Below are 9,242 nucleotides of genomic sequence, written 5' to 3' on the forward strand. Positions count from 1 at the left end.
AGAGGTGAAATGATGGTTAATTAGATATTGACAGTCGGCCAAAGTCATATTTCTTTATTTTTTAATATTAAAGGTGACATAAAATGTTATTATGTTTTTATCATTGCATATTTAGTTTTATTAAAAATAGGCATCTGCAATCAAGTCTCCATGTCTGGTTCTGGGATCATTTAGAATCTCTCCTGCAGCGTCCTTCACTCCTGCGTCTGGACGTGACGGTTTTTACCGTTACTCCTGTCAGTCCAGGGATCAGTTCAAAAATTTCAGTCCCACATGGACTCACAAGCTCACTATGCTGTCCACCGCGCGGCTGGCTAGCGTAGCGGGCGCGATCGCTCCATGGGCTCTGCGACAGGCTAGTGACCTGTCCAGGGTGGACCCCCTGCCACATTGACTCAACAGTGAAACTCTTCTCCCCTGATGTGTGAATGACATCTGGAGTAAATGCAGCATAAAGCTTCAGTTCATGCACCCATAGAGAGGTCAACCCGTACAGGTGCTGCAGGATTTTGTCCGAGCCCGTGGAGGGTCGTGGAGCAACTGCATCTGACAGTGAACCCATGTCTGTGATAAGTTTACCGTGACGTATTTGTTATTCAATGCAATTCAGTTTTATTTATACAGCCCAAAATCACAACAACAGTCGTCTTAATGGGCTTTGTACCGGTAACTATAAAGTAAACCTAGAATGATAAGGATCCTGAAAACATAGAATTCAATTGGAAAATACTAAACTGAAGTAACTAAACAGACTAAACTAAACATCCCTGCCCTTAGACCCTCCTTCTCTGTAAGGAAAAACTCTTAAAAAAACGGATTCTGGAAAAAAGCAGAAACCTCAGGGGTGTCCACTTGAAGGAGGGATCCTCCCCCAGGACAGACAGGTGACTACCTGAACTCATGGAGAAGAATTAGCTTTTTTAACTGTACAACTACATGTTTAAAGTCCTGCAGACGAGCTTCATCCAGATGGAGTTGGTGGGTAAACGCTCTACCTCCAACCGTACTTTTACTGATTCTAGGAACCACAAGCAGTCCTGCATTTAGTGAGTGAAGTGTTCTGATTGGATGGTAAGGGACTATGAGGTCCTTAATATAGGACGGGGCCATTCCATGTAAGGCCTTATAGGTTAACAGGAGGATCTTGAACTGGATTCTGGAATCAACTGGGATCCAGTGAAGTGAAACTAACACAGGAGTGATGTGATCTCTTCTGCTGGTTCCTGCTAACAATCTAGCTGCTGCGTTCTGAACAAGCTGGAGACTTCTTAAGGAACTCTTAGGACACGGAGTTACAGTAATCCAGTCTAGACGGAACAAATGCATGGATGAGTTTTTCAGCATCACTCCTAGAAAATAGATTTCTGATCTTAGCTGTATTTGTAAGGAGAATAGTTGTATCCTTAACATGTGTCCTCCATTGTTAGAAAAATGCCACAAGAAACACAATTTTTGTCAAAGTGGTTCTTAAAAGAAGATCTCAGTCCCTGATACCACAAACTTTGCTTCATATCCTCCGGTCCTGAAAGTGTCTGAACCTTAAACAGATATTATGCTTTTTTCTGTTAGAACAGGAAACTTGTAGAGTCAGAAACATCTGAAATGAGCAGCACAGCTCAGAGTCTCCGGATATTCTTATTTGAGAAACAGATGCTGGAGCACAGATAAAATCAACCGGAGGAAAAAGTTTAGTTTGTTAATGAAACACTCAGAGATCTCAGCTTTCAACAACTAATATGAAGCATGTCACAACACCAAGCTGAGTCACAAATGTGACTTATTCTGTCTATAAATCAAGAAAACAGCATTGAAAGACAAATGGATACATTTCTATTCAAATCATGTACATTACATATAGTTGATAGTAACTGAATGTTTGTGTTGAAGTTGTTCCAGTGGTTGTATTGAATTGAATGGGAGTCTCTCTGCAGCATCAGTGCATGAAAGAGTGAATGACATGAGTGGAGTTTGTTCTGCTGCTACTTCCTGAATGTTTGCAGTTCAGAGCTGACTGCTTTCATCAGGAAACAGTGAAGTCTGCTCAGTTAGTTTGATCTCTAAAGATGTCCACACAAACTGAAGCTGCAGCAGATTGGAGAGTGAAATTTAGCAGAAATCTTCATCCAGATGGAAGAGAACAAAGTGAGGTGGAGATGTTAGATGATGAAGAGCAGCACTCTGATCATGGATTACAACAAACTGGTGAGCAGAAAAACTTCAGACTAAATACTACAATATTATGTCATACCAACCTCAAATCATTTGGACCAAATCACTGTTATTTCTCTGATATTTGGATTATTTAGTGAAACAATGACATTTGGAAATGTAGATTCTAAATAATCATCATGTTCAAATAAAGAACTTCCCTTTTTGTCCTTCTAGAAAGAGACATTGCTGCAATACTGTTCAGTCAGGAAGAAATTGTAGCATGCATGACAACGGTTTGAATAGAATTCTGGAAATAAACTAAATCTGCTTTTTAGAAAATCAGAAGCAGAAGAATCTTCAAGCTGAGAGAAGAAACTGTTTCAGAGTTTTCAAGTTTTCTCTGGGAGTTTTCTATTTTCTGATTCTGGCTGGACTCATGACTCGCTGTAAGAATTCAACATTTTATTTTTAACATCTAATATTCAGTTTTTAAGGTCATTTTATCTTTTTGTGGTTTTTAAATGTTTTTGTTTTTGCCAAGTCAGTTTTCTTTAGATACAGAAGAAAAACACTAACAGTAATTGTATTGTTACCATGACAACATCTTGTAAAAATCATGAAATAACTTCTATTGGTTCATTTCAAAGTGATTCTGTTACAGATCTTCTGGTGTCTTTGGAAAACAATCACCTGCAGACTGAACCTTCAGGTAAAACTTCTCCTTTTCCAAATGTTGCATATTTGTTCTGTGTTCATGTTTTCTAATGAGTTCAAAAATTCTCTGCTGACATCCAGACTATGACTGAGACGCCTTTATCATTCGTGACGACAGAAAACCTTTGATCCAACAGAAACACAATTGTGTCTCCACCTCTGTCTATGTGATGAGAAAAGCAACAATTTGATCAGAAACAATATTATCATTCCAATATTGAACACAGACTTTCAGACTGTCTGTAGTCAAAGCACGACTGCAAATGATCAGATTCATTCTGTTAAGGAGCTGAATAACAAACTAAGATAAGAATCTTAGAGAACCATCAACACCACAATACTGAACCCTTTTCCTTCATTTCAACTCTTGTTCTGAACCTTTTTCTCTTCATAGATCCTCCTGAATGGACTACAGTTAAAGTTAGCTTATGTCCAGCATGTGGTGGAATTTATCCAGACTACTTAAGGTTGATATCCGGCTTAAGTCCAGCATGAAATACGGTGCAGACAAGATGCAGAATGCATTGAGAAAAGCCTGGATACAAACCTGCAGCTGTTTCAATGACTTTCCTGATACCTTCCTGCCAATCAGGTCATCATTGGTTTAAATTGTTGGATTAATATTCAGTGATTTTCCAGTTTCCTTCTAGAACCACTATTTCTTACAGATTTGACTCCTTTCATCCATTTACACAAACTTTCATGCACCCATGGAAAGAGGAACCTGCAGACAAGATGGTTCCTCACATCATTTCAGGAAGTAGAAATTATACAACTTACAAAAAACTGTTAGGGTTACCAGTTGAACTAAAGTTGTTTTGAGTGAGGGGGGTAATTCCAGTTCTGGTCCAGGACTTCTGGTTCTGGACGTTGATGATATCTTTGAGCTCAACCTGAAAGTTTTAGTAGAAAATACAGATGAAACCAGAAAGTAAACCCTGCAGTATTTTTGTATATCACCCCTTAAAGGTGAACTGTGTCCGGAAGGATGGAAGAGATTTGGATGCAGCTGCTACTATAAATCTACTGAGTGGAAATATTGGATGGACAGCAGGAGTTTCTGTCAGAATAAAGGATCTGATCTGGTGGTGGTGAACAGCAAAGAGGAACAGGTGGGTGTGTTCACACTAGTTCCTTCCAGCTTCTTGTGTCTTGGATTCTCCACCTGTATGTGTGCTGCTGTTGTCTGGATGCTGATGGATTCCAGCTGAAATTCTCCTCAACAACTCAGATTTCATGTTTGTCTTTCAGCAACATTTCAAAGAAACGTTGTGATGGAACACAGAAACTCTTTTTCCCACTTCTAATGTCTTCAATTCCAAATAGGCTAAAGTGGGATTCAGTAGAAATGGACTGTTGGCCCTGAAGACAAAACAAGAAGCAAAAACTAAATGAACAGAAATCTGACAAGGCAGAACACAGGACTGGACTCAGATGCAGAGCTTAAGGAAGTTTTAATTCTTGGACACAAGAGAATGGCTAGCTTTGACAGGTGATAGCATATGACAAACAGGCACAGGACAAAGGGAAACAGGCTATAAAAATACATGAGGAGGGGAAACACAGGTGGGAATGATCAGGGAGGATGAGGCAGACTCAGGTGTGGGGGAACAGACAAGGCAGGAAGGGGAAAGTCTGGAATGAGAGGTAGGTTAGACTTTCAAAATAAAACAGGAAACCCCACACGGGACAACAGGAAACTTGATGAGACATGACAGAACCCCCCCCTTAAGGACCGACTCCTGACGGTCCAGGAGCCCCAGACCCAAAGAAGTCCGTCAGGAGCGACCTGTCCACGATAAAGCGTTCCGGAATCAACTGCCGCTCCACCGGGCCATAACCCTGCCAGTCCACCAGGAACTGGCGACCCAGACCCTGCTTTCGGACAGCCAGAATCTTCTGCACCGTGTACACCGGACCACCACCCACCATTCTGGGCGGAGGAAGTGGCTCCGAGGGAGGCATCAGGGGACTGTCCACCACCGGCTTCACCTTGCTGACATGGAACGTGGGATGTACCCGGAGGGACCGGGGCAGCCGAAGGCGAACCGCTGCAGGGTTGATGATCTTGGTGACGGGAAACGTACCCACAAACCTTGGAGCCAATTTCCTACTCGGAACGTGCAGGTTGAGGTCCCTGGTCGAGAGCCAGACCTTCTGACCGGGGAGGTAGGTGGGGGCAGGATGCCTCCGGCGGTCAGCAGCTGCCTTGACCCTTTCCTGTTGCCAAACCAGGACTTGCCAGGCAGCCGCACAGATGCAACGGCAGCGGCGGACCAGGGCGTGGACTGACGGAACCGCAACATCTGGTTCCAAGGCCGCAAACAGGGGAGGCTTGTAACTGAAAACACACTTGAAAGGCAAGATGCAGGTAGCCGAAGTGGGCAGGCTGTTGTGTGCATACTCAACCCAGATCAAGTGCCTGCTCCATGTCGAGGGGTTCTGAGAGACCAAGCACCGGAGGCCGGTTTCCAGCTGTTGATTGAGGCCTTCAGTCTGACCATTGGATTCAGGACGGTATCCCGAGGTCAAGCTCAGCTTAGCACCGATGAGCCGACAGAACTCCTTTCAGAACCGGGACACAAACTGAGGCCCCCGGTCCGACACAATGTCCTTCGGGAAACCATGGTACCTCACAATTTGGTTCATGATGATTTCAGCCGTGGCTTTAGCTGAAGGCAGTCTAGGCAGGACGATGAACCTGACCATCTTCGAGAACCTGTCCACGACCGTTAGAACAGTGGTGTGTCCACGTGAGACGGGTAGGCTGGTGACCAAGTCCATGGAAATGTCAGCCCACGGTCTGGAAGGAACAGGAAGAGGTTGTAGGAGCCCCATGTGACGACTGGTGGAAGACTTGTTCCTGGCACTGACTGAACAAGCAGGAAAGCTTCTTACGGCTGTCAGGTGTCAGCCAGTCATTCACCCCGCTGACCTTGGCTGGATCCATCTTTACCGCCCCTGCTGACACAACAAAACCTAGGAAGGCGACGGTTGAGACGTGGAACTCACTCTTTTCGGCTTTGACGTAAAGGTGGTTATCCAGAAGTCGCTGGAGGACGCCAACGACATGGGAGACATGAGAGTCCAGGTCCGGGGAGTAAATCAGGATGTCATCCTAATAAACATACGAAATGATCCAAGAAGTCCCGGAGCACATTATTGATCATGGCCTGAAAAACGGCGGGGGCGTTAGTGAGTCCAAAAAAGGGCATGACCAGGTGTTCATAGTGGCCTCTTGGTGTATTGAACCCTGTTTTCCACTCGTCCCCCTCTCTGATCCTGACCAAATGATATGCGTTACGGAGATCGAGGTTAGTGAACATCCTGGCCTGCTAGAGCTGGTCAAAAACAGAGGACATAAGCGGCAATGGATATTTGTTTTTGACGATTATGTTGTTGAGCGCGCTGTAATCTATGCAGGGTAGAAGAGTCCCATCTTCTTTCCCCGACAAAGAAGAACCTGGTGCCCGCTGCGGATGAGGAAGGACGAATGAGACCCGCTGCCAGAGTTTCATCGATGTATTTATTAAGTGCCTGGCGTTCCAAAGCAGTTACAGGTGTCCTTTAGGAATGATGGATTCCGGAACCAGGTCGATGGCGCAGTCATAGGGGCGATGGGGTGGAAGGCTCAGAGCCCGGGACTTATTGAATACCTCGGCCAGATGATGGTAACAGGAGGGTATCGTGCTTAGGTCTGGGGCCTCTGGACCTGAAGCAGGACGAACAGGGACAGGGTCATTGTTTATGGCGGTTCGTTTACCTCCGGGATGGGGAATGTTTTGTCTGGCACATTCTGGCCCCCACTCCAGTATCTTTCCAGTCGCCCAGTCCACCCAGGGACTGTGCTCTCACAGCCAAGGAAATCCCAGAACCAGCTTCACAGAGGAGCCCTCAAACAGGTGGAAAGACATGACTTCTGTATGGTTATCTATGGACAGTTTGAGAGGTTCTGAAACATGAGTGATATTAAAGAGGCCCCTCCCATGAAGCCCCCGGGCCTGGATGGGTCTGTTTAGACTCTAGAGGCTGTGGCTTAAGACCTAAGCCGTCTGCCAGCTTCCAGTCCATTAGGTTGAAATCAGCCCCGGAGTCAATGAGGGCTATGAGAGCCGTAGAGAAGCCGTGGGTGGGTTACCACTATTGTCGTGAGGCTCCGTGTGCATGTGTCCATAGCGGTGATCTGACTCAACGTTGTTGCTTTTTTCATGGGACAGGAGAAAACGGGATGACCGATATCCCCACAGTAGAAGCACCGACCCTCCTGCAGGCGTCGCTGACGTTCTTCCGCTGAAATTCGTGTCAGTCCCACCTGCATGGGTTCTTCATAGCTTTCCGCAGAGAAGAAGGGATGCGGGTCGGCTGAGGAGCGGCGGAGATTTCGTCTTTCCGCGGAATCGGGCCCGCGAGAAGGCCCGCCTCTTTATGATCCGCTCCCGCGTCGGGAGACTAGTTTGCGGATGGCAAGAGTGATCAGGGAGTCAAGACCCTGACGTAAGTCCAACGGAATGAGCTGGGTAGCTACCGGCTGGGTAGCTCGGTTGGTAAGGTGAGAGGCTACCATGCAGGAATCCAGGGTTCGATACCCGGAGGGGAATGAGCAATGGTTCTGGGGGCAATTACCATATCAATGGCGAGGAATTAACATCACTCAGTGAGGGTCCGTAGGCAAGACCTCATAAGAAAAAAAAAAAAAAGAGCTGCTCCTGATTGCGCGGAGCTTGATTTCCAGGCACTTGGCAGGCATGGAAGTAGGAAGAACCGGGATGGACGCAGAATGTCCTGGAGGAGGGTTGGTCCGGGGTGAATTTGAACGGAGGTCTTGAACTTGGGTAGAGAGCTAAACCATATGGTTCAGCCTTTCTCAACCCCAGGGCCTTCTGGCCCTGGGGTTGAGAAAGGCGGGCTTCCAAGCGTTGCAGAATAGATGTTAAACTACTGCTCTCTGCTGAGTCCATTCTGGCCTGTTTGTACTTACAAGGCAGAAGAACACAGGCTATAAATACATGGGGAGGGGGAGCACAGGTGGGAATGATCTGGGATGATGAGGCAGACTCAGGTGTGGGGAACAGACAAGGCAGGAAGGGGAAAGTCTGGAACGAGAGGTAGGTTTGACTTTCAAAATAAAACAGGAAACCCCACACGGGACAACAGGAAACTTGACGAAAGTCAGATTTTGTTCCTCAGATGAACTTTCTCTCAGTTTTTAGGACAATTATCCAGATCAGATGAATCCTAAAGACCAGACATTTTTTTACTGGACATTTAGTGTGAAAGGAAACCAAGATGGAGAGAATGTATTAAGAAAGAACATTTTCTTTGGTTTATAGGAGTTTGTTTCTACATTGAATCAGAAAGCAGAATCCTGGATCGGTCTGTTTACTGATTGGTCATCACAGAAACAGAAACCTGAATGGAAATGGGTGGATGGATCACCACTGACAGAAACGTAAGACTTTGTTTCTTTTCCAACGTTACTAAATTCATTCTTTATGACTGAGCCTGATTGTAAATGTGTGAAATCCTTTAAAAAATACAGAAAATGTTTGTAACATCATAATTCAGACCAGTTTATGAACTGAATTTAAACCAGAGGTAAACAGAATGTTTTATCACAGGTTCTGGGATGAGAGGATTCCAAAAGATCCAGACACCTACGGCAATGTATGGAGTCAATTCAGTCTCAATAATCAGAAATGCACACAACATATTTCACAAATACACACGCTCTGATTCACAAATGTCATTTTATGCAAACGTGAAAAATAAATTCGGAAATACACACCCTGTGTTTCACAAACACACAGATTGTGTTTCACAAATGCACACTAAATGTTTTACAAATGCACAATAAGTGTTTCTCACAAATATGCACACTGTGTTTCACAAAAAACATTTTAGAAATTCACAATAAATGTATCAGAAATACACAGTAGGTGCTTCACAAACATGATTTTTAGGTACACATGTGATGTGAACTCACAGATCATTCGAACTGCAGACTGTGCATTCAAAATCCCGTTCTCGTTTGTGAATCTCCCCGTGTGTGTGAGAGATTTTTCTACGAGACTCATCTGACGGAGCAGGTCAACTAATGTCACCATTTGGCTAGTGAATCTGTCAATCAAACTCATCGAGAAAGCAGGCGGGTTCGCTTTTAGCCAATCGTATGGCCCCTTACACTTTCTGCGGGTGGCAAAAGCCCCGCCCATATTTGATTCTGTACCAGTCGGTCGTTAGCGTGTTAGCCTTAGCATGGCTTGTCGGTTTATTGCCTTCGGTTGTCAAAAATTACTGGCTTGTGCAACTTTTCAGTGGACCTAAAAGCAAGGCAACAGTGGTTGAATGCAGTTGACAGAATCCATCGAACTCTGTAC

Source organism: Oryzias latipes, chromosome 11 (genome assembly GCF_002234675.1).
Source record: "Oryzias latipes chromosome 11, ASM223467v1".
Classification (NCBI taxonomy): domain Eukaryota; kingdom Metazoa; phylum Chordata; class Actinopteri; order Beloniformes; family Adrianichthyidae; genus Oryzias; species Oryzias latipes.